Raw genomic sequence first — 26,895 nt, 5'->3', positions numbered from 1 at the left:
AGTTAAAAAAAACATAAATTGAGGAAAATTAATTATTTGCATAAAAGAAGAATTATTTCATTTCCAAAAACATGAAAAAAAACTATCCATGAAAACTAGTATTATGAGATAATGGAATATGTACATGTATCTAAATCTGATTTAATATATACAGTATATTCCTCCATCTCTATATATAAAAATGAATATGTGTGTGGGTCACCAAACAATCATGAAGCATCTTTCATTTCACCGGAGCTGTTCAAAAGAAGCTGAGCTGTGATTGGTTGCTATGAGCAACAGTTCTCCTTGCAAACAATCACTAAGCATCTCTAATTTCACCAGAGCTGGTTAAAAGAAGCTGAGCTGTGACCGGTTGCTATGACCAACAGTTTTCCCACTTGACAACACCTCAGCAGACACTGACGTGGTGGGAGAAATATATAGTAGCATCCCCGGGAACATAAGCTCCCAGCCATTGTCTGCCCCCTGAAATGAGCAGAGAGCACATGACAGAAATGAATCCCCCCCCTCCATGCCCATATCCCCATCACACATCCTCCATCCCTTAGGCACATCTTCCCTCTTAAAGGGATCATTGGTATGGAAGTCAGAGCAAATCCATCCAGGGCTTTGGTTTTGACCCCAGGCCTCTCTTAAAGGGATCCCTGGTATGGAAGTTAGGACCGTTCCACTCAGCTCTGTGGTTCTGACCCCAGGGTCTCTTAAAGAGATCCCCAGTAAGGAAGTTAGGGCAAATCCACTCTGCGCTTTGGTACTGACCCCAGGCCTTTCTTAAAGGCATCTCCGGTATGGAAGTCAGGGCAATTCCATCCAGCGCTTTGGTTCTGATCCCAGGCTCTCTTAAAGGGATCTCCTGTATGGAAGTTAGGGCAAATCCCTTAACACTCTGATTCTGATCCCAGGGTTCTATTAAAGGGATCATTGGTATGCAAGTCACGGCAAATCCACTCAACGCTCTGGTTCTGATCCCAGTCTCTCTTAAAGGGATCCCCGGTATGAAAGTGAGGACAAATCCACTCAGCGCTCTGGTTCTGACCCAAGGCCCCTCTTAAAGGGCTCCCCGGTATGGAAGTGAGGGCAAATCCACTCTGTGCTTTGGTACTGACCCCAGGCCTCTCTTAATGGGATCATCGGTATGGAAGTTAGGGTAAATCCCTCAGTGCTCTGATTCTCACCCCAGGCTTCTATTAAAGGGATCATTGGTATGGAAGTCAGGACAAATCCACTCATCGCTCTGGTTCTGACACCAGGCCTCTGTTTAAGGGATCCCCGGTATGGAAGTTAGGACCGTTCCACTCAGCGCTCTGATTCTGACCCCAGGCTGACGGGATCATGTGGGATATTAGGGGTAGTAGTCCGGTGGCTCTGGCTGACGGGGCAATGTGGGATAATAGGAGTATTAGTCCGGTGGCTCTGGCTGATAGGATGATGTGGGATATTAGGGGTAGTAGTCCGGTGGCTGTGGCTGACGGGGCAATGTGGGATATTAGGAGTATTAGTCCGGTAGCTCTGGCTGATAGGATGATGTGGGATATTATAGTGAATGTGGCTATGCGGAGTGGGCTGGGCTTTACACTCAGCTTTATATATATAGATATAATCATTATAATTTGTTATTTGTTAACCTTAGTTAGTTACTATGCCCGGGCAGCGCTGGGCTCTTCAGCTAGTTATATATAATACAGGGTGGGACATTTATTTTTTTTTTCCATAAATGTGTTTATTAAACTTTTCAAAATAACGTACAACAATCCAGAAAGATGATATACATATGAATACATCAGAATATACAGACAGGTAAGATACAACATTGTGAGGGACAAAACAAGCTTGTAATCCTAGATATCTCAAATCAGACATGTCATGTCCATTCACATTTTAGTAACCTTTGGACTAATCATTCTGAGATTGTGTAGGAAAAAGGCAGATATAGAGAAATAAAGTCAAGAAGAGGGAAAGAGAAGAGAGAAAGTGGGTAAGAAATGGGGGAAGGGGAGGGGGAACTAAACCAACCTCGGTCCCAGCTACACTACGAAAATTATGGAAACTCAGTTAACCAGCCCAGAATCTCCGAACTCTCCTTGAATGTCTCCCAGAGGAACCACATTAGTCCCCGCTCGGTCACAGATTCGTCATCTTGAGCCATCAGCGACTCCATTCGGTTCACTCTATCCATCTTGGACACCCACTCCACCGCAGACGGAACCCTTGTCGCTCCCCAGTACCGGGGAATAATTGTTCTGGCCGCTACTAAGCAGAACCTCATAATTCCTTTCTTTATGGTTGTTATAGACCCAGGAATTAGTGAAAGGAGAGCTATTTGAGTTGATGACTCACAGCGAACGCCCGTCATCATGCGAGAGGCTCCAAAAACAGCTTCCCAAAATGCACGTAGAAGACTGCAAAACCACCATATACGAAGCATAGACCCCTCCTCATTGTCACATCTCCAGCATAAGTTTGAAACTGCAGGATTTATTTTATGGAGGAGCACAGGACACCTATACCAACGCGTTAATATTTTATAATTTTTCTCTTGTGATCTGCATGAGATAGAGGTCTTGTGGGTAAGGGTAAAGATCTTCAGACGGTCTGCTTCAGAGAGGGTGATCCGCAGATCTCTCTCCCAAGCTGTAATAAAGCTGGGGGTGTCAATAGATAACATTTCCAGGATCAAACTGTAAAGCAAGGAGACTGTGTGGGTAGGACCCTCCGCAGCCAGCATCAAGGACTCACATCGGGTCGATGTGTTAAAGGAAATACCCGAAAGGAAGTCCTTCAACTGAGCGAATTCAAGCCAAGATAGCGATTTGCTATGGCAGGTGTCCCGCAGCCCCCCCCACAGTGGAGAGCCCAGAGAGTCTGTCCGCCACCTGGCCCAGTCTCACCCAATCGACAGATCTCCAGCATAGAAACGCAGTACTGTCCACTGCTGGAGGGAAAGCAATATTGTCAAAGAGGGGGCCCAGTCTACTCGGAATGTTACAAAGTCTCAGTCTTCCCCGATTTCTATCCCAAAATCTCAACACTATCTGCATAAGAGGTGGAAAGTCTGAGATCGGGGGCCTAAAATTGGCACCACACCATGGTATCCAGTATAGAGAGCAAGGAGAGGGACATTTATAAAGATACACCTAAATAAAATGGGAATGGTGCGTGATATCAACTTCCTGTTTGTGGCCCATTAGTATATGGGAGGGGGGAAACTTTTCAAGATGGGGGTGACCATGGTGGCCATTTTGAAGTCTGACATTTTGGATCCAAGTTTATTTTTTTCAATGGGAAGAGGGTCATGTGACACATCAAACCTATTGAGAATTTCACAGGAAAAACAATGGTGTGCTTGGTTTTAATGTAACTTTATTATTTCATGAGTTATTTACAAGTTTATGACCACTTATAAAATGTGTTCAAAGTGCTGCCCATTGTGTTGGAATGTCAATGCAACCCTCTTCTCCCACTTTTGACACAATGATGGCAACACTGCAGAAGAAATGCTAGTCTAAGGTGGTCAGATTCCTTGTAGGAATGCTCGGACCTGACCCCCATAATGTGTTGGTGCACCATCTTGCTGGAAAAACTCAGGGAACATGCCATCTTCAGTGCATAAAGTGGGCAACACATCATCATGTAGCAATTTCATATATCCAGTGGCATTGAGGATGAAGAATGACCCCACTATCTTTGTACCCCATATACCACACCATACCATCAATTATGGGTGTCAGGTCCGAGCATTCCTACATGAACAGTTTCCTGGAAAGTGGATTGGTCGTCGTGGGCCAGTTGAATATCCACCAAGGTCTCCCGATCTGACCCCTTTAGCCTTTTATCTTTGGGGTCATCTGAAGGCAATTGTCTATGCTGTGAAGATACGAGATGTGCAGCATCAGAAACAATGGATACTGGAAGCCTGTGCTAGCATTTCTTTTGCTACTAATGTGCCACAAACAGGAAGTTGATATCACCAACCATTCCCATTTTATTTACGTGTATCCATACAAATGGCCCACCCTGTGTGTGTGTGTGTGTATATATATATATATATATAAAGTAAAAAAAAATAGGCAGCACTCAAATTAAATGTGAAAAAAAGTGGATACTTTACTGATCCTCAAGTGATACAGTATATATACAATATACACAGTATATGTAACATCAGATTAAGATAATTAAGATAAGTGTGCATGTTCCATTATCGCATAATACTAGTTTTCATGGATAGTTTTTTATGTTTTTGGACATGAAATAATTCTTTTATGCAAATACTACTTAATTCATTTATATATAAATGCCAAGTGGGTAAGCGGTTGTAGCATATCAAGAGAAAAGGAAAAAGGGCGATAGAAGGATGAGGGAGGAGGGATAGGAATTATTTTGTGTTTTCAATACATTCATTCAGTCCATCAGGGGCTAAAGTACCTAGTTTGAAAATTCTATATGATTCCCTGTTGTTAAGTCTCTGGTATCTGTTGGGTATATCATTGGATATCTGCTCTAATAGGATTAATGTGAGGTTGATGGGGTCCTTATGATGTTCAAGTGGAAAATGTCTAGAGACACTGTGATTGGTCACGCCATTCCTGATGTTATAACGGTGTTTATTCATCCTATTCTGGATTGCTTGAATTGTCCTGCCTATGTACGTCAACTGTGTACAGCTACATTGGAGCAAATAGATGACATAGTTAGAGTTAGAATTGAGATCTTGAAGTATAGTGTGGTAATAGCAGGTACGCAGGATGCAGTGACGAGACGCGAGACAGAAATGACTTTAAATGTTAACTTTTATAGATAAATGCCGTTAGGGCTATTGTTACGCAACCAACAGAATAACAGTAGTTGTCCTCGCAGGGAGCCAATACACATAAACAAGGATTGGGAGAACACGACCAATCCGGCAAAGACTGGTCACTATATGGCCGCAGAATGGCCGACTACGGGTCCTTAGTCACTATGTATCACTTATCCGTCTTGACGTCCCTCGACATTCTGTTCCACGGTGTGTCTGCGTCGCAGCCACTGGGCCCAGCCGCTGAAGATCTGGCGTAGTCTTCAGGCGTTCCGACGCCCAGGAGGGGTAGGGGCACAACAGGCCCGCGGAGAGTTCTTTGGCGGGATGTCCCCCAACGGAGGCAGCGGGATACTGCCTGGGAGTGGGAGAGTGGAGGCCGCAACTCCCTGACAGGGACTGGCAGCGGCGGTGATAAGTGGCAGTTGATAGGCCACAGGCGCAGTCTGAGGCCGCACTGGAGGATCCGCAGCAGGCACAGGCCCAGTCTCTACCGCGGACTGGAGCGGGGCGGTGGCAGCTGCGGGTGGCAAAGGAGGAGTCACCGCCATGGTCAGGAGTGAAGCAGTGATGGCTGCGGGCAGCAGCGAGGAGGCCGCAGCCGCAAGCTGAAGTGAGGCGGCGTCGGCCGCGGACGGCTGCGAGTAGGCCGCAGCCCAGAGCTGGAGTGAGGCAGCAGTCTTCTTTTGTCGGTAAGCTCGGCGCCGTCTGCCTGCGGTCCACCGAGAGTCTCCCTCCTGTCGCTGTCCTCTTCTCTGGAAGCTGCTCGTGGCTCTCGCTCTCTGGCCCTCCCCAAGTCTCCACCTCCTTCTCCCTAGTTCTGCTGACTCACACAGTCTGGCCCTCTCCGCCCCTCTTCTCTGGATTCCTCCTCCAACTGCCCTGTCAGTCTCAGCAGTCCATCCCCTAGCTCTGCTCCCTGGAAACAGATACCCCAGGAACCTGGAAGATGGTCCCCTCGGTTTCGGCCCGGGTACTCGGCGGAGGCCTCTCCTCCTACAATAGGATAACTGACTCCAGTGTTAGCGGATTAATATTCTTTACAGGATGATCTTATTTTACGGCAAAAACACTTGTGCCTCCACAACAGTATGATCCCACTATATTAGTAGAGGATCCGCTAGCAGTTGGATCAGCTGTAAGTATAGGTCTTATTCTACTAGGTGCAAGCTGATTTTCTTAAATTTTTATTTTGGTGAAAAATGAATTTGGGGTTCTAAGGTATAATACTGGATAGAACAGGATCATTTTTAATTATCGGCCAATATTTTGTTAGCATTGATCTGATATTCTTATGGGATTTTCAAAAGTGGTAATAAAGCTATATTTTATTTTATTATCCAGTTCAGGATCTTTAGATTAAGTATTTTTGTACAGTTACAGCCATCCTTGAGAATCTCTTTGAGATATTTTTTCTCTTTAAATCTTTTCTGTAAAATTCTAGCTTCTTTTTCAAAATCCTCATAAAAAATAGGTGCAATTTTTTCTATGTCTATATTGACAAATGAAAAATAGGCCATCAATATTTCTTCTGGAAAACCGGGAGGTGAGACTAGGAGATGCATAGGAACTTGAAATGCCCCATACAGTAAATAAATTTGCCTAACTTGGGGTGAAATGAGTCCCCATCGCGCAACCCCTCAACTGCCGATAGGACACACCCTCAAATGTAAGCGTATTGTGTTTCAATATAAAAAATATACTTTGTAGAATAAATTGAACTTGTACATCAGGTAAGGAATTATCTTGTTTGAGATACTACTCAACAGCTGACAATCCCAGATCATGTTTAATATTAGTGTACAGGGAAGTAACATCTAGTTGAAGAAATGAGTAGTTAGAAGCAAGACTAAGTTGACTGAGAATATTATCAAATGAGACGAGTCACATAAATAGGATGCAAAATTCATAACAAAAGGGTGGAAATCTACGGTATCTAATGAGACAAATTGGCTGTGATGGAATTAATGCCTGATATGATCAGTCGACCAGGCAGATGAGTGAGACTTTTATAGATTTTGGGTAAGAAATAAAAGTGAGTTATTTGATATTTTTTAATAGAAAGAAAATAATTTTCTTTTTCATTGAATATTCCTAATTGATTGGCTGTCTCGAACAATTTAAGATATTATTGATAATACAAATGAGAGGGATCCTGAGGGAGTTTTTATTTATTTATTTATTTTACTCATTTATATAGCGCTATTAATTCCACAGCGCTATGCAGACATTATTGACACTGTCCCTGATGGGGCTCACAATTGATGATAAAATGATAATCACCCAGTATTCTGAGTCCTTCATTAATGTAGGCTGACAGGTCCATGATGACCACATCTTCCCCTTATGAGCAGCTCATATCATAATTTGATTATTGGATTTGAGATTTCTAACCAACCGTCCTTTGAGTGAGGTTATACTTGCCTATATTTTGAGAAAAATAACTAACCGTAATTTCTTTTATTAAATGATAGAACATTTCTAAAGGACTTCCTCAATGGTGAAATTAAATTTTGGTTATAACAACCTTAAACCTTTGTTGTTGTGGGGAAGCATCAACCCATAGTTCCAAAGCAAAATTGGTAGCAAGCAATTTTTTCTTATTTTGAATACTGAAATGTTTATTTAGTGTAAATGTCCTGATGAAGCGATTCATATCCAAAAATAATTCAAAAGTATCTGCTTTTGTGGTGGGACACAATTCAATTTATTTGGATGCATACAGAAAGTGTAGTCAATTGTTTAGCAAATCTAGAGGATGAAATTCACTGGTCTCAATTCTTAAACATTGCAGTTTTGGAAGGAGCTCAGACTTATGACCCATGTCAAAATTTATGTGGACATCATGGCATTAAAAGCACATTTTGGTGCATATGGTGGAATACTTACAGGATCCATTCTTGTTCAACCTGATAGTTTTGTCATGTTAGACTGAGCTTCCACCTCTGAATTCTCCATATCTCATTCAAATAAAAGCTAGTAGGATAGTTGTGGATCGCCCACCAGGGCAGTGGGGTTACTCGGTACCGGGCCGGTGTCTCAGAGGGACGTGTCACGGTGGCGGTGACCCGGTCCGTGGCCCTGGGCGTCCATGCAAAAGGGGTGAAACGTGGCTGAATAAAGTTTATTGGTGGATGATACGTGACGCCACCTGTGGTGCTCGGCAACGAAGGGGTTAAGCAGACGCTGCAGGCAGATCCTCTGGGACAGATGGTATAAGGCAGCAGAGATGTAATACCTCCCCACAGGTAGAGCTGTAGCCCCAGGGCAGTAATAGTAGGAGTTGAAGTAGATGGTGTAGTGTTAGGCACAGAGATGTAGCAGTGCTGAGTGGGTTGGCGCAGGAAGAAGGCAATGACACAGCTGAGTGCAGTTCTGATAGTTTACTCACAGTTCAGTTGCATGCAGATGCCCACTTGGTGCTGCGTCCTTCAGGCCAGGAGTCCAGCAAACTTCCCAGACGGATAGAGTACACCTTTCCAGCACTCCGCTCAATATGTACCTTTTCTGGCCATCTCACTGTGTTGCTTTTCCCGCCTTCTCCTACGCAACACCTCACAGTCAGTGTCCCAGGCTAGCAGCTGCGGATCCTGTCGGATAACGTGCACAATTCGTTTCCTTGATCCTACTCCTTGCTGCCTTTCCGGCGAGATAACTGTGGATAGTGGCTGTGGCCCCTAAAGTGACCACAGCTGTCGACTTTGCTAGTTATGTCCTTAGTTCCACTCCACTAGGCTAAGGGGCCGAGTCCCTTCTGCGACCTGATTCCTCCAACTGATGGCTATCAGCGTGGAACGAGCCCCACGGGTGGCCTCTGCCTATTCCGTGCCTCTAGAATCCCTTCCCTCTTCCAGGGAACCTTCCTGCCTTTCCTTATCTTCCCCCAGCAGCTCCTCCAGCATAGGAGCTGCTGGACCACACGTCCCTTCACTTCCTCCCCCTAAGGAGAATCTCTCTCACTTCCCCTTCTGCTCTCAGCCTACAAGCTCCGCCCACCTCCCAGCACCCATTCCTATCCAAACAGGGCAAGTCAATCCCTGTCTGGCCATAGTGTAAGGCTACTTTCACACATCAGGTTTTCGGCGTCAGGCGTGATCCGGCGTCGTGCCGGAGCGCCGGATCCGGCAAATGTTTTGTAAAACCGGATGTGACGGATCCGTTTTTCTGCCGGATCCGTCTTGCTCTTGACAGACAAAACCGGATCCGTCTCATCCGGTTTTCGATCCGTTTTTCGACGGATTACGCCGGATCCGGTTTTTAAAATCGGCCCTTGTGGCCTTCCGAACGGGATTGGCTACTGAAAAACTATATATACTGTGTTCCTACAGCCCTACTTTGACAGGTTGTAGAGGAGAAAGTGCAGGTTGGAGAGAAGAGCAAGTTACTGGCGAAGATGGATGTTGTGATTGGAAATATTTTGAAGAATTTGGCAGATTTTACAGCGGAGGCAAATCGTTTGAGGGTGATTGTTCTGGAGAAGGAGAGAGCGAGACAGCAGCGCATCAGGCATCGTAGACAACGTTTGTGGATCCACCCCATCACAGCCAAGAGAATGACGCGTGGGGTCTATTCTACACTCTGCATGGACCTTAGATGAAACCCGGATAAATTTTTTGGATATGTTCGGATGAAAATGGAGAATTTTGATTACTTGGTGGAGTGCATTGCACACCTCATAAGAAAAGCGGACACCTATTGCCGCTTCTCTGTTTCACCCGCAGAGCGTCTGATGGTGACTTTAAGGTAAGCCACATTTATTGGATGTGCTCGCATCAGAGCACACTTTCACAGCAATCTTGTTGGTGGTAGTTTGTATCTCCAAGTGTTATAGCTGAGTTTTGGTATGTAATGCTGTGATTTTAAACTAATTGGTTGTTTTTTAATTCCCCACAGATTTCTTGCAACTGGAGAATCCCTTTCGTCACTGCATTTCCAGTACAGACTCGGGATTTCCACCATATCTGGAATAGTGAAGTACACATGCCGTGCACTGTGGGACTCCTTAGCTGAAGAGTTTTTACCAGAGCCCACAACAGAGAGGTGGATTGAAATTTCAGAAAAGTTTCAACAGATATGTCAGTTTCCCAACTGCTTGGGCGCTGTGGACGGGAAACATATCCGCATTGTAAAGCCAGCCGGATCGGGATCGGAATATTTCAATTACAAGAAATATTTTTCCATTGTCCTCATGGCCATCGCTGACGCGGAATACAAATTTATTGCTGTTGATATTGGGGCCTATGGCCGCTCCAATGACTCTCAAGTTTTCAAACTGTCTGCCATGGGGCGTAAACTGTATGGAAACACCTTCTAGTTCCCACCCCCTAGACCGCTGCCGCAAACATCTGGTCCACCTATGCCATTTGTCTGTGTAGGGGATGAAGCCTTCCAGCTGTCAGAACACCTTTTGAAACCGTACGGTAGCAGAGGATTGTCAAGAACAAAACGCATTTTTAATTACCGCCTCACAAGAGCAAGAAGAATGGTTGAATGTACCTTTGGTATTCTGACAGCCAAATGGCGGGTCCTATTGACTGCGATCAACCTCAAGACAGAAACTGTGGACGAGGTGATCGAAGCTTGCGTGGTACTCCACAATTTTGTTATCTGCAAGGAACCCATGTCCATTGAGGACACCTCTGAAGAAACCACCTTGCAAGATTACCATGACATTACCACTAGAAGTTCTGTGACGGTTTCAGTAATGAGGGACAATTTTGCACTATACTTTATGTCACCTCAAGGCAGAGTACACTGGCAGGATGACAGAGTGTGAAAGATTTGTGCCCTTAACCAAACTTGTGTACCTTCTGTACCAACAGTATATACCTTTGCCAACCAAAGTTGGCTATCATGTCATGGTCTCTATTTTTAGCTTTAGGCCACAGGTGTGTACCTGGTTGTGTTTTATGCAAAGTATTTTACCTTTTAACAAAAGTTGTGTACATTGATAGGAAATCACCAACAATAAACACAACTTTTTAGGTGAAATACTTTGCTTCAAACACAACCAGGAACACAACTGTGGCAAAAAGCTAAAATTTACCCACAGTTATACACCTGGTTTTGAATACCTTTTTACCTTTGAAATACCCTGTATTTAACCTTTTTTTTTTTTTAAACATACCTCGCCGCAGAAAGAAATGACAGACAACCATTGTGAAACGATAATTTAACTTTTATTTAAAATATTTTTTTTTTTTGTAAAATGTTTTTAAAGTGCAAAAAACTTTAATAAAGGTTTTAAACCCAATGGGCATTTTTTATTAAAAAACACACATTACAAATCTGTGTAGTGTGGGGTGGAAATACTGCTGGAGGGGCTGCGGGACACTTTGACACTGGGAGTGTGGAGAGAGGACTGGGATCGTGGTGGGGAAGGAACAGTTAGAGGTGAAGGTGTGGAAAAAGCTACAGAATGGGTGGACATGTGGGAGGCAGAAGAGGTGGTGGGCGGTGGAGTGGAGGGTTGGGCAGGGACTGTAGGAGCAGATGATGTTGAAGGCAAGTTGTATGGGGAAGGAGTTTGGTACGGGGCAGGTTGCTGGAAGTGGGGAGATGTCTGGTACTGGGGGGGTTGCTGGTACTGGGGGGGTTGCTGGTATGTAATAGGAGGGGGAGGATGGAAAGTGGCTGGAGGGGGTGCAGAAACTAATGGGGTGGGAGGAGGAGGTTGGGAGGTAACGTGCTGGAGAGCACCGTGGCATGAATGCATTACATGCATCTGCTGGGTAGGAGAGAGCGTTTCCATGCGCTCCACAACAGACCTGAAAAAGGTGTGGTTTGGCGAAGATCTTGCTTCTGAATGCATGGTTTGCAGAAGGGTCTTCAACTCCAGAGTGGTGGAGTTGATCTGCTGAAAGCCTGCGGAGATTTGCTCTGACAAGACTTTTAGACAGTTCTGGAAAGATGCATTCAGATGCAAGAACTCTGGCGCATAAGTCTTTTCCTGACCCCTCTACCGCTGCCGCCCAGTACCCGCAGGTGTACTAGAGGTGGCAGGGGCAGAAGGGTGGGGTAAAGGGAAAGCGATCTCCTCACCAGCAGCTTCATGTAATGTAGGCGGCCACGATGCTCCTGTGCTGGTGGATGGGACAGATGGGTCGAATGTGTGGGAAGGCTGGGAAGGTGCAGATGTACCGGGGCGGTCGAAGTGTCCCTCGGTGCCGGTCTCCTCAGGGATCGCCTCAGAAGGGTCCAATCGTGCAGGCTCCCGAGTGCTGCTCACCGTGCTGTGGAATAAAGAGAAAAAAAAAACAATTAAAATAGTGACATGGTATGGCCCTGGCTGAAAAAAAATTGTCACATCTAAACATTTTTTTTTTTTCACATGTGGCGTGTAATATTTACCTTCTGGTGACCATTGTATCCCGGAGGAACGACAGGGCTCGTGCGTACTTGTACTTGCTTCTGCGTCCTCCAGATCCACTCGGGGCCCGCATCTCTTTATTGAACTCCTTGAAACGATCCCTCACAGACCGCCACCGCTTCACAATTCTGTCCCCTGAAACGAGAAAGGACAAAGTGGTTAGTATACAACATCAGTGTTTCCCAAACTCCAGTCCTCATGGTCCCCAGGGGTCATGTTTTCAGGATTTCCATAGTAAATAGAAATCCTGAACACATGATCCGTGGGGACCACGAGGAATGGAGTTCGGGAAACACTGGTTTACATCAAGCAACTGGTACTGTATATACTTACGCTCTTTAATCTGGGCCCGAGCATCGAGGTTCTCCCAGCGGTCCACAAGGAGCGAACAGATTTCCTCCCAGAGCCGTCGGGTAACAATCAGGTCAGCATGGCGGCGGTCAGCCATATTCCATAGCGGCTCCCTTTCTCTGACGAGATCGATGAGGTGGTCCACATCAATTCCTCCATCCTCACCGTCTGAGTCGGGAGCACGCTGTGATGGCTGTTAAAGTAAAAGAGAAAAATAGCAAAATTAGTCACCACACTTAAGACATGAAATAAAAAGTGTACCAAAATTTCACTTAAATATTATACTTACACGCTGGTGACCGCCGCGTTGCTGTCGCCGATGACCCTGGGAGGCACTGCGAGGACCTCTTGGCCGAGCACCAGATTGGTCAGACTAGAGAAGAAAAGAAAAAAAACTTGTGTTTGGATGTAGGCATTTGTTTGCTGTGTGTGGTCTGCAGAACATTGTTTTCTATGTGTTGTGTGTAGTGTGATGTTGTGTTTCTGCGTTTGATGCAAAAAACTTACCAATTGTGAGCCCACTCCAGGTGTCTGTCCACCCCTTCCTTCTTCTTCTGGGAGCTCCTCTTCAGCTTGTGATTCCTGTTTTGAAATAAAAGGCAATGAATAGACATATATTACAGAGATGATGGATTTTGGAAATAAAAACTTACTGTCAAACGCTGACGATGCGAGGGAGGGCTCCCAGAAGAAGATGTGCTGTCTTCCTGCTGGCCAGACTCCATGCCTGTGGGTGGTGCTACTGCTGCTGCAAGAGCTGTCACTGCTGCATCTCTTGCGCGGCTGTTGAATAAAGAGAAACAAAGGGCCAATGAATATCTTGATATTCCATGGCCCTAGTTTGGAGGAATGGGGGATTTGATAATTACCGTCTCATCTGCTGCTGGACTCCCCTCCCGTTGTTCAGCATGCTGCTCCATTTGGGGTGGTGGTGGTGCTGATGGTGCTGCTGCAGTGGTCTCCTGCCTTCTCTTGCGCCTGGTTGCTGTCTTGGGTGGCATGTTGGGTGTGGCTGAGGGTCCCACTGTCATGCTTTTATATATGTGTCTTGTGGGCAGAGCTACTGAGCATGCTCAGACCCAAAAAACTGGATCCGGCGCATTGCAGCGCTCATAGGCTTTCATTGTGTGAAAAAGCCGGACACGCCGGATCCGGCGTGTCCGGCTTTTTCGCCGGAGACAAAAAACGTTACAGTAGCCGTTTTTTCCAGACGCCGGATTGCGACACATTGCCGGATCCGGCGAAAACCGGATGAAACGCATGGCCATCCGGCACGATCCGGCGCTAATGCAAGTCAATGGGGGGGGGAAACCGGATCCGGCATTGCATTTCGCCGGATCCGGTTTTTGTCAAAAGTGCCGGATTGTGCCTGACGGCGAAAACCTGATGTGTGAAAGAGGCCTAAAGGTACTGTCACACTTAGCGATGTACCAGCGATCCCGACCAGCGATATGACGCGGTCAGGATCGCTGGTACATCGCTAAGTGGTCGCTGGTGAGCTGCCACACAGGCAGATCTCACCAGCAACATCGCTGGGGACGGGGGTCGCTACTTACCTGTCACACTAGGCGATCATGCGTCCTCCCGCCTGGCTCCACGCTCATCGCTCATCTCTCCACAGGAAGTGCCGCAGGAAGCTGACGATGAGAAGCAGTCCAGGACATTCTCGCGCGATCAGCGGTAACCAGCGGGGGAGCAGGTCGTAGGCAAGTATCAAACACAGCGATATCGCTAGCAATATCGCTATAACGTCACAAGTTATAGCGATATTGCTAGCGATATCGCTTAGTGTGACAGGCCCTTAAGTGTGAGGTGAGTGTAAGAGTACTTGTCAGGTGTTCTTAGTGTGGTTGGGTGTCTCTCCCTTACCTGGGAAGTGGGATACCACACCTCTGGGTGAGGTGCAGTACCTCTGTGGCAACTGAACCCTCAGGGGCGCCACAGTTGCAGAATGGAGGTCTCAAACTTCCCATCCAAAGCTTTATTCATTGCAGCAAGTGAGGTGGAAAAGTCTTAGATGGGAGGTACAGTATGTTTTATCGAGCTGGCTGGCCTCGGTGATGTAAGTCCTGGAATGAAGGTCCAGTAACACCACTTTACTTATCACTATATTCACGAGGTCCTAGGGATGCAGTGAGTGATAGCTCAGCCGCCCTATAGAAAGTAGGGGCATGCAGGCATGTCAGCTTTGTGAATGACAGCCCAGTCCCCCAATCAGAGGCAGATGCGTGCTGGGCTGTCAGTATTGTGAGTGACAGAGAACATAACAGTAATAAGCTCACCTCCTTAGTGCACGGTCAAAAAAGCAGAAACTCCAGGAAAAGACCATCACTTGCTTCATCCATAAAAAAGGCTTTTAATCCAATAAAGAATTGTGAGTGACAGCCCAATCAGTGGTAGGGGCGTGCAGGGTTGTCAGTATTGTGTGTGACTGCCCAGCCACACATTTATGTCAGACCTAAAGGGTTTCATAAAGGTGTCCCATGTTCTGAAGGATTGCCTGACTAGTTTTCTGGTTAGATCCTTGCCAGTCGTAGCTTTATCTCGGTGGTGTGTGTGCCTTGTTTTCTAGTGCTCTGTTACTCTGATATTTTTCTGCCGGACCTTGCACCTTGCCTTTGACCAGGGATTTGCCTTGCTCCTTTATCTCTATCCGCTACATCCTCGGACTGTAACCTGTTTAGTCCATTGTTTTGCCCCTCTGTTTATGACGAACTCTCTTAGTATTTGACCCCTGGCCTCTTGACTCCACTGCCCCACGGTCTGAGAAGTGACGTTTACAATCGTCACATTACTGAGAGGTTTTTTTTTGTTGGACTGGATTTTGGGTCTTGGAATAAGGAGCGTCCAAAGAACTTGTGTCAGAATGGCCGCTTCCATACTCCAATCCAGATTTTGCAGCTCCAATAAAATTCTGCTAAATTGTCTCAGGTAAGTGTGTGATGTGTATGAGGGATCAGTTTGTTCCTGACCCAAACTGAGCCTTCCTGAAAATATCTTCTGCATATAAATTGAAGAGAATTGGTGACAGGATGCAGTCTTGTCTAACGCCTTGATCTATTTTGCACCATACCTGTGTTGCTGTGTTTCATTCCGACTGTTGCTTTTTGGTTGATGTGAAGTTTCCTAATGAGGCTGACCAGATGGTTTAGCTCACCCATATACTTCATGATATGCCAAAGTTTCTGATGGTCAACACAGTCAAAAGCTTTTCTGTAGTCTATGAATCAAAAATAGATCTTGCTCATGTAAGGGGTTGACTCACTCAGCTGCTTTCCAAGGTAGACACAGGAACACTTCTCATGGTAAACACCTGCTGGTTTATTGTGGAACAGCATGAAGCACCACAGGGTTCAGCAAAGTAAACAGAGCCTTTCTGGCATAACGGGAAAATAAAAAGATAATCATAGAATCATAGAATCGTAGAGTTGGAAGGGACCTCCTGGGCCATCTGGTCCAACCCCCTGCTCAAAGCAGGATTCGCTAAATCATCCCAGTCAGATGTCTGTCCAGCCTCTGTTTGAAGACTTCCATTGAAGGAGAACTCACCACTTCTCGTGGCAGCCTGTTCCACTCATTGATCACTCTAACTGTCAAAAAGTTTTTTCTAATATCTAATCTGTGTCTCTTCCCATTCAGTTTCATCCCATTGCTTCTAGTCTTTCCTTGTGCAAATGAGAATAAAGTTGATCCTTCTACAATGTGACATCCCTTTAGATATTTGTAGACAGCTATTAAGTCTCCTCTCAGTCTTCTCTTTTGCAAACTAAACATTCCCAAATCCTGCAACCTTTCCTCATAAGACAGGGTTTGCAGACCGGTCACCATTCTGGTCGCTCTTTTCTGAACTTGCTCCAGTTTGTTGATGTCTTTTTTTTTAATATGTGGTGCCCAAAACTGGACACAATATTCCAGATGAGGTCTGACCAAAGAGGAGTAGAGGGAAATAATGACTTCACGTGATCTAGACTGTATGCTTCTGTTAATACATCCTAGAATTGCATTTGCCTTTTTTGCTGCTGCATCACACTGTTGACTCATATTCAGTCTGTGATCTATTAGTATACCCAAGTCTTTTTCACATGTGCTGTCACTTAGCCCTATTCCTCCCATTCTATATATGCTTTTTTCATTTTTATTGCCCAGATGTAGTACTTTGCATTTCTCCCTGTTAAAAACCATTCTGTTAGTTGCTGCCCACTTCTCCAGTTTATTTAAATCTTTTTGAATCCTCTCTCTCTCTTCTCTAGTATTAGCTATCCCTCCTAGCTTTGTGTCATCAGCAAATTTAATCAGTTTACCCTCAATTCCTTCATCTAAATCGTTGATAAAGATGTTGAACAATACAGGGCCCAGGACAGAGCCCTGTGGTACCCCACTTGAGACATTCTTCCAACTGGATGTGCAGCCATTTACGACCACTCTTTGGGTCCGATCACTAAGCCAGTTATGAATCCACCTAACAGTTGCCTTGTCCATTCCATACTTAGTCATTTTTTCAATAAGGATTGTATGAGAGACTTTGTCAAATGCTTTGCTGAAGTCAAGATATACTATATCTACAGCATTTCCTTGATCCACCCAATCAGTGATACCGTCATAGAAGGAAATTAAGTTAGTCTGACATGACTTATTAGTTACAAACCCATGCTGACTCTGTTTAATCACTTCATTCTTATCCAGGTATTGACATACATGTTGTTTAATAATTTGTTCAAAGATCTTTCCTGGTATAGAAGTCAGACTCACCGGCCTATAGTTGCCTGGGTCCACCTTCTTCCCCTTTTTGAAGATAGGAACAACATTTGCTCTTCTCCAGTCTTCTGGCACTTCTCCTGTTCTCCAAGAATTTTCAAAGATTATGGAGAGGGGTTCAAAAATTTCTTCTGCTATCTCCTTCAGTACTCTGGGGTGTAATTCATCTGGACCTGGAAACTTGAATTCATTTAGGTTAGCTAAGTGTTTCCTCACTATCTTTCTGTTTATAGATATCCTGGATTCTTCTATTCCCTTAATAGGACAGTGAATAACAGTTGATGTTGCATTTCCTTTCTGAGAGAAAACAGATGCAAAATAGGAATTTAAAAGTTCAGCCTTCTCAACATCCTGTCTTACCATTTCATCATTTTCATCCTGTAAAAATCCTATAGCATCTTTGACTTTTCTTTTACTTTTGACATATCCCCAAAATCCTTTATTATTGCTTTTGACATCTCTTGCAAGCCTCAGTTCATTTTCAGCTTTAGATAATCTGATTTGTGCCCTGCAGGTTCTGCAGACAGCATTATATTCTTCTTTAGATATGCCTCCCTCTTTCCATTTTATAAACATTTTTTTCTTCCTTTTTAGCATGTGCTTAAGTTCTGTGTTCATCCATCCTGGTTTCCTTAAATGCTTCCTATTCTTCCCTCTTTTCGGAATTGTTAACAACTGTGCTTTGAGAATTTCATTTTTCAAGATTTCCCATCCTTCCTGGACATTTTTGTCTTTAAGGATATCCAGCCATTGGATCCCTCCAATTCTCTTTCTGAATCCCTTAAAATCTGCCTTTCTGAAATCTAACCTTGACGTCTGAGTCTTCACAGGTCTTCCACCTCTAGTAATCCAAAATTCTAAAATAGCATGGTCGCTACCTCCTAGGGTCCCAGCCACTTTTACCTCCTCAACCATTTCCTCCCTGTTTATAAGGATTAGATCCAAGGTAGCAGTTCCCCTTGTTTTCTCCCTTACCTTTTGGAAGATAAAGTTGTCAGCAAGAGAGGATAAGAATTTCCTTGACCTGTTAGTTTTGCCTGAGAGAGATTCCCAACAAATGTCTGGATAGTTGAAATCTCCCATGACAACTATGTCATATTTTTTGGAGAACTTGGCCATCTGATGCATAAAGAGTTCATCTATATCTTCGGCTTGCACAGGCGGCCTGTAGTAAATGCCTACAATGGTGTCCTTTCCATTGTTCTGTCCTTGTATTCTTACCCAAACAGTTTCCACATAACTCCCAGTCTCTGAAGCTTCAATCTCTGTGCAGATATACGCGTTTCGAACATACAATGCGACACCCCCTCCTCGTTTATCAAGTCTATTTCTTGCAAATAAGTTGTATCCTTCTAGTCTTGTATTCCAATCATGTGTATTGTCCCACCAAGTTTCAGTGATTCCAATTACATCATATTTCTGTTCCTGTGTTAGTAGTTCCAATTCTCCTTGTTTGTTGCCCATGCTTTGTGCATTAGTATAGAAACATTTTAGTTTGTGATTGGTTTCTCTTTCTCCATTATTTTTATTAATTAGATTCTTTCGTCTTTGTTCTTCCTTTCCACTTCTAATAGCAGAGTTCTCAATAGCATTTGTCAGGTGTATGGCTTTTTCTGGTCTTTTGCTTCCCTTCCCATGTTGTTCTAGTTTAAAGCTCTCCTTACAAGTGTAGCAAGGCGACTTCCAAATACATGCTTTCCAGTCTTCGTAAGGTGCACCCCATCTCTAGCAAGTAGTCCATCGTATAAGTAGTTCACTCCGTGATCCAGAAATCCAAATCGTTGCTGACGGCACCATCGACGTAGCCAGTTGTTCACCTGCAGAATCTTATTCCACCTCCTTGTTCCATGGCCATCCACTGGGAGGATGGAAGAGAAGACCACCTGCGCTCCCAGTTCTTTCACTTTCTTGCCTAAGTCTTCAAAGTCTCTGCAGATGATTTCCAGGTCGTTTCTTGCGGTGTCATTTGTCCCCACATGTAGTAGCAGGAATGGGTAGTCATCTGTAGGTCTGAAGAGTCCTGATATCCTGTCAGACACATCTTTAATTTTTGCACCTGGAAGACAGCACATTTCTCTTGTAGTTATATCCGGTCTGCAGATAGCGGCCTCTGTTCCTCTCAGCAGGGAATCCCCCATGACCACCACTCTCCGTTTCTTCTTCACAACATTTTTCTTTCTCCATCCAGGAGGACTCTGAGGGCGTACAAGGTTGCTGTTTGTTGGCAAAGTCTTATCCTGATGTATTTCTTCATCGTTTTCCTGCGTGAGAGCCTGGTACTGGTTCCTGAGCAGTATGGGTGCTGACTGCCTCCTGATCCTCCTGCTTCTCTGGGTCACATGTCTCCATTCCTCTGTTTCTTCAGGTGCACTTCGAATTTCTTCTCTTTCTGTAACATGAAGAGATAATTCTGCTCTGTCCAAGAACTCTTCACCTTCCTTAATGATCTTCAACGTAGCTAACCTCTCTTCGAGATTTTGCAACTTTTCCTCCAACAGGGACACAAGCTTGCATTTGTGGCATGTGAAGTTTGGCTTTTCCACTGGTAAATCTGTGAACATGTAGCAAGAAATGCAGCTCACCAAATGGCTCCTGGCCTCTTCCATCTTGAGATTTCTTAAAAACGATGAAAGATGAGCCCTGGTTTTCCAATTTCCTCTTTTCAGCTGCAACGGCCAAAACCCAGTGATCGTTGAGCTCGCGGAGACTCTTCACTTATCCCAGAAGGCACTGGGAATATGCAAATGATCTCCTCAAGACTCTTCCCCTGGTTTTCCGATTTCCTCTTTTCAGCTGCAACGGCCAAAACCCAGTGATCGTTGAGCTCGCGGAGACTCTTCACTTATCCCAGAAGGCACTGGGAATATGCAAATGATCTCCTCAAGACTCTTCCCCTGGTTTTCCGATTTCCTCTTTTCAGCTGCAACGGCCAAAACCCAGTGATCGTTGAGCTCGCGGAGACTCTTCACTTATCCCAGAAGGCACTGGGAATATGCAAATGATCTCCTCAAGACTCTTCCCCTGGTTTTCCGATTTCCTCTTTTCAGCTGCAACGGCCAAAACCCAGTGATCGTTGAGCTCGCGGAGACTCTTCACTTATCCCAGAAGGCACTGGGAATATGCAAATGATCTCCTCAAGACTCTTCCCCTGGTTTTCCGATTTCCTCTTTTCAGCTGCAACGGCCAAAACCCAGTGATCGTTGAGCTCGCGGAGACTCTTCACTTATCCCAGAAGGCACTGGGAATATGCAAATGATCTCCTCAAGACTCTTCCCCTGGTTTTCCGATTTCCTCTTTTCAGCTGCAACGGCCAAAACCCAGTGATCGTTGAGCTCGCGGAGACTCTTCACTTATCCCAGAAGGCACTGGGAATATGCAAATGATCTCCTCAAGACTCTTCCCCTGGTTTTCCGATTTCCTCTTTTCAGCTGCAACGGCCAAAACCCAGTGATCGTTGAGCTCGCGGAGACTCTTCACTTATCCCAGAAGGCACTGGGAATATGCAAATGATCTCCTCAAGACTCTTCCCCTGGTTTTCCGATTTCCTCTTTTCAGCTGCAACGGCCAAAACCCAGTGATCGTTGAGCTCGCGGAGACTCTTCACTTATCCCAGAAGGCACTGGGAATATGCAAATGATCTCCTCAAGACTCTTCCCCTGGTTTTCCGATTTCCTCTTTTCAGCTGCAACGGCCAAAACCCAGTGATCGTTGAGCTCGCGGAGACTCTTCACTTATCCCAGAAGGCACTGGGAATATGCAAATGATCTCCTCAAGACTCTTCCCCTGGTTTTCCGATTTCCTCTTTTCAGCTGCAACGGCCAAAACCCAGTGATCGTTGAGCTCGCGGAGACTCTTCACTTATCCCAGAAGGCACTGGGAATATGCAAATGATCTCCTCAAGACTCTTCCCCTGGTTTTCCGATTTCCTCTTTTCAGCTGCAACGGCCAAAACCCAGTGATCGTTGAGCTCGCGGAGACTCTTCACTTATCCCAGAAGGCACTGGGAATATGCAAATGATCTCCTCAAGACTCTTCCCCTGGTTTTCCGATTTCCTCTTTTCAGCTGCAACGGCCAAAACCCAGTGATCGTTGAGCTCGCGGAGACTCTTCACTTATCCCAGAAGGCACTGGGAATATGCAAATGATCTCCTCAAGACTCTTCCCCTGGTTTTCCGATTTCCTCTTTTCAGCTGCAACGGCCAAAACCCAGTGATCGTTGAGCTCGCGGAGACTCTTCACTTATCCCAGAAGGCACTGGGAATATGCAAATGATCTCCTCAAGACTCTTCCCCTGGTTTTCCGATTTCCTCTTTTCAGCTGCAACGGCCAAAACCCAGTGATCGTTGAGCTCGCGGAGACTCTTCACTTATCCCAGAAGGCACTGGGAATATGCAAATGATCTCCTCAAGACTCTTCCCCTGGTTTTCCGATTTCCTCTTTTCAGCTGCAACGGCCAAAACCCAGTGATCGTTGAGCTCGCGGAGACTCTTCACTTATCCCAGAAGGCACTGGGAATATGCAAATGATCTCCTCAAGACTCTTCCCCTGGTTTTCCGATTTCCTCTTTTCAGCTGCAACGGCCAAAACCCAGTGATCGTTGAGCTCGCGGAGACTCTTCACTTATCCCAGAAGGCACTGGGAATATGCAAATGATCTCCTCAAGACTCTTCCCCTGGTTTTCCGATTTCCTCTTTTCAGCTGCAACGGCCAAAACCCAGTGATCGTTGAGCTCGCGGAGACTCTTCACTTATCCCAGAAGGCACTGGGAATATGCAAATGATCTCCTCAAGACTCTTCCCCTGGTTTTCCGATTTCCTCTTTTCAGCTGCAACGGCCAAAACCCAGTGATCGTTGAGCTCGCGGAGACTCTTCACTTATCCCAGAAGGCACTGGGAATATGCAAATGATCTCCTCAAGACTCTTCCCCTGGTTTTCCGATTTCCTCTTTTCAGCTGCAACGGCCAAAACCCAGTGATCGTTGAGCTCGCGGAGACTCTTCACTTATCCCAGAAGGCACTGGGAATATGCAAATGATCTCCTCAAGACTCTTCCCCTGGTTTTCCGATTTCCTCTTTTCAGCTGCAACGGCCAAAACCCAGTGATCGTTGAGCTCGCGGAGACTCTTCACTTATCCCAGAAGGCACTGGGAATATGCAAATGATCTCCTCAAGACTCTTCCCCTGGTTTTCCGATTTCCTCTTTTCAGCTGCAACGGCCAAAACCCAGTGATCGTTGAGCTCGCGGAGACTCTTCACTTATCCCAGAAGGCACTGGGAATATGCAAATGATCTCCTCAAGACTCTTCCCCTGGTTTTCCGATTTCCTCTTTTCAGCTGCAACGGCCAAAACCCAGTGATCGTTGAGCTCGCGGAGACTCTTCACTTATCCCAGAAGGCACTGGGAATATGCAAATGATCTCCTCAAGACTCTTCCCCTGGTTTTCCGATTTCCTCTTTTCAGCTGCAACGGCCAAAACCCAGTGATCGTTGAGCTCGCGGAGACTCTTCACTTATCCCAGAAGGCACTGGGAATATGCAAATGATCTCCTCAAGACTCTTCCCCTGGTTTTCCGATTTCCTCTTTTCAGCTGCAACGGCCAAAACCCAGTGATCGTTGAGCTCGCGGAGACTCTTCACTTATCCCAGAAGGCACTGGGAATATGCAAATGATCTCCTCAAGACTCTTCCCCTGGTTTTCCGATTTCCTCTTTTCAGCTGCAACGGCCAAAACCCAGTGATCGTTGAGCTCGCGGAGACTCTTCACTTATCCCAGAAGGCACTGGGAATATGCAAATGATCTCCTCAAGACTCTTCCCCTGGTTTTCCGATTTCCTCTTTTCAGCTGCAACGGCCAAAACCCAGTGATCGTTGAGCTCGCGGAGACTCTTCACTTATCCCAGAAGGCACTGGGAATATGCAAATGATCTCCTCAAGACTCTTCCCCTGGTTTTCCGATTTCCTCTTTTCAGCTGCAACGGCCAAAACCCAGTGATCGTTGAGCTCGCGGAGACTCTTCACTTATCCCAGAAGGCACTGGGAATATGCAAATGATCTCCTCAAGACTCTTCCCCTGGTTTTCCGATTTCCTCTTTTCAGCTGCAACGGCCAAAACCCAGTGATCGTTGAGCTCGCGGAGACTCTTCACTTATCCCAGAAGGCACTGGGAATATGCAAATGATCTCCTCAAGACTCTTCCCCTGGTTTTGTCTAGATGGAGGGCTATTACAGTATTTGAAAGGCTATATGGGAGCCATTATAGTATTCGGAGGGCTATGTGGGGGTCATTATAATATATGGAGGGCTATGTGGGAACCTTTATACTTTATAGAGGGCTATGTGTGGGCCATTATACTGTATGCAAGAAATTATACAGTGTGAAGGTTTGTGTGGGGCCCATCATACTGTGTGGAGGGCTGGGCGGGTGCCATTATACTGTTTGGAGGGCTAGTGGGGGCCATTATACAGTGTGGTGAGGTGTGGGGCTGCATTGAGGGCTGTGTTGGGGTCATAGTTGGGGGATCATACTGTGTTGGGGGTCACCATACTTTGCCAGGCGAGTTGAGGTGGGGTAGAGTAGGATCATTTAAGCATGTGGAAGGTAATGTGGAGGAATTCATGGTGAGGGTCAGGGCTGGGACAACGTATTTTGATGCCGTAGGCAGAATAAGTAAGTTGTGCCCTAGCCCACTTACAGTCAATTAAAAAAAAAACCAAAAAAAAAAAAACCACTATCTTAAGGGTATGTTCACAATGTTTTTTTGCTGCTCTTTTCTGCTCTAAAAATGCAGTGTGTTGGCAGTAAAACCACTGTGTGCATTGTGCCCATTTTTTGCTGTTTTTAAACATTCATTTGAATGGGTAAAAAAAACAGCAAAAAGTGCTGAAAGATTTGAATACTGTGGTTTTAAAAATACATACAGCAAATCCAACAATTCTAGGAAATGAATCAGTGTGAGGGTATGTGCACGCGGTGCCGTTTAGACAACTGGCGCAACCTACAAATTTCCCCATGCAAAACCATTATAGGAAAACACTGGCAGTCATTTTCTTGAGGTGGCTTCGCCAGTGGATTTGCCGTCATTCTTGAGGTGCTGCTGGTGTTTTTCTCTCTATGCTATAAATATAGAGATATAACAAGAGAACATAGAATGGCAGATTTGCAAAAATTCTCTGCAGCCAAAAATATGGCAGTAATCAGCAAGTGCTGAACAACAAATAAAGGGTATTTAGTCGATACGTTTTTTAGCAAAAAAAGTATACCAAGCTGCCTCACCAACGTCAAGGTAACCCGTGTCGAAGCAGTCCCTATCTAATGTATTTAATATCTGAACAGTGTCTTGACATGAACAGGATTCAGACAGGCTGCTCCACAGTGTGGGCTTATGGTCTGAGACAGCTCTTTTGTACACCTCACACAGGAGAGGGGTGGGGTCTCCCAAACCATGCTAAGCAAGGAAAAAAATGGATTAAAAACACATGTGAAGTGCACAAATGTGAACACGTCGGTCAGACAGTGTTCACACCACCCATTAACTAAGATATAACAAGAGAACATAGAATGGCAGATTTGCAAAAATTTGCAAAAATTCTCTGCAGCCAAAAATATGGCAGTAATCAGCAAGTGCTGAACAACAAATACAGGGTATTTAGTCGATACGTTTTTTTGCAAAATATAAATATATTTATATCTTAGGTCACTGTTGGCGGTTCTCACAATAACCTCTGTGTGAGCCACCAACTGTGAACTGCGGTAACGTTAATGATGTCACCGCTCATCACTGCCGCTGGTTCTGGTGCTACTCTCAGTGTTTTCAAGTGGCCTTATCACAGCCTCTGGATATAGCAGAGTCAGGGATCATCGTGAAATGTCCATGTTATAAATTTATTGCTGGACCCACCATATTTTTTTTTTTGCTAATAAATGGGTAAAAGAGGCTAATTGTCGGGGAGTGCCTTTTTCAATTAATAGACTTTTGTATGTGTGTGTGTTTATTTCTTTTGACTACAGAGGTTAGAAATGGGGGTGTCTGACAGACACCTCTCCATTACTAACCCCTGGGCTTGATGTCAGCTGGCAATACACAACTGCCATCAACCCCAAAACCATTGCCCCAATTGCCACCGCACCAGGGTAATCTGGAAGAGCTGACGATAAGCACCAGATTTGGCACATCTAATGGATGTGCTATTTCTGTGGAGGCTGAGCACTGGTATTAGTATTCTGGGAAGGGATCAATATCCATGGCCCCTTTCCAGCCCATTAATATCAGCCCTCAGCTGTCTGCAAAGCATTTAAAAATGGGGTGACCCCACGTCATTTTTGGGGGGTACCACCTTTTTAATAACCAGTAAAGGCTACGCAGACAGCTGACAGCAGTGAGCTGATATTAATAGGCTGGGAAACTCCCTGGATATTGGTTTCTTCCCAAAAGAATAATACCAGCTCACAGCTGTTTGCTTTCCCTCAGCTGGTTAGTTAAAATAAGGGGAACCCCTAGTCATTTTTTTTCATTTATTTCTTTCATTATTAGCTAAATACAAGTACAGAAAATTACACACGGAAAGCACGGCTTATATATCTCACTGACATATTTCTATCTATACTAGCTATTCTATTCTGACAGTTTGGGCTGTGAGTTTACTGTACTTGGCTGATGAAATGTAGGGTTTCCTCAGAGATGTGTGCACAAAAATTGGACTGAGCATACATGGTCCGTGTGCTGTGCAATTTATTTTCTTGCACCCATTGACTTGCATTGGCAAATGCTATCCGATTCTTGCATACAATCGCAGCATGCTGCAATTTTTTTTTCTCAGTCCGACCTAAGCTGAGAGACTCACAGATGAGCACTGAATCATTAAATAACATTGGTCAGAGTGCAATGTGATGTTTTCTTGCATTGCCCTTTACTGATTTATGTGCCAGTGTGATTGTCTAATTCTGAACACAACCACATCCCCAATTATAAGAGGTTTTAACACTTAAGAAACCACATTTTTTTAGGTTTGTTGTTATTTCCTCACTCAAAAATGATTTCAATTTGTTTCTCAATGTATTTGTACAGATTGCAGGTGACATTACATGAGGAAAAATTTCTGAAATGATTCATATTGACATTTTAACAAGGGTGTGAAGACTTTTTTTTATCCACTCTATAAATGAATACGTAAGTGTATGCTGAATTTATATTTCAGTTTAAAGAGATAAAACCAGTGTACATATGCAGTTTGGGTAAACATATTGTTGGCAGTAACATGTGTTTTAGATTGAGAGTTTTATGGATGCAGTAAATTTATACTTCTGAAGAATCTGCATCTGATACTTGCCAAGTGTACAATCAGGAAGTTAGAAGAAATCTTGTTCTAGTTTAACATGTTTGTGTTCTCAGCCCGCTTTAGGCTTCTGCTCAATGATAAGTTCAGGATGTACCCCTCATGGTTTTTGGTGGAAGTTTATAAATTTGGATAAACCAATCGAAATGGTAACTCATACACTGATGTGTAGAGATGGTCAGGCCTCACCGGCTTGGCATCACTCCAGATAGCATATTGAGTGAATGGCATAGACTGAATCCCATGAGATGTAGACTTAGGCCTTGTCTTATTCAGAAGAAACCCCCAACTGG

The 26,895-nt window shown here is 44.9% G+C and overlaps 1 protein-coding gene across 1 annotated transcript in view; it reads left to right on the top strand.

Moving 5' to 3' along the window:
* Positions 1-26,895, top strand: part of CFAP97D2 (CFAP97 domain containing 2) — a 142,704-nt gene that overhangs the window by 617 nt on the left and 115,192 nt on the right. The window lies entirely within an intron of this gene.

This window comes from Dendrobates tinctorius, unplaced genomic scaffold (genome assembly GCF_039654945.1).
Source record: "Dendrobates tinctorius isolate UK_male_01 unplaced genomic scaffold, ASM3965494v1 ptg000117l, whole genome shotgun sequence".
NCBI classification, from domain to species: domain Eukaryota; kingdom Metazoa; phylum Chordata; class Amphibia; order Anura; family Dendrobatidae; genus Dendrobates; species Dendrobates tinctorius.
Note: the sequence above shows the minus strand (reverse complement) of the source record. Positions and strands in the feature narration are given on the sequence as shown.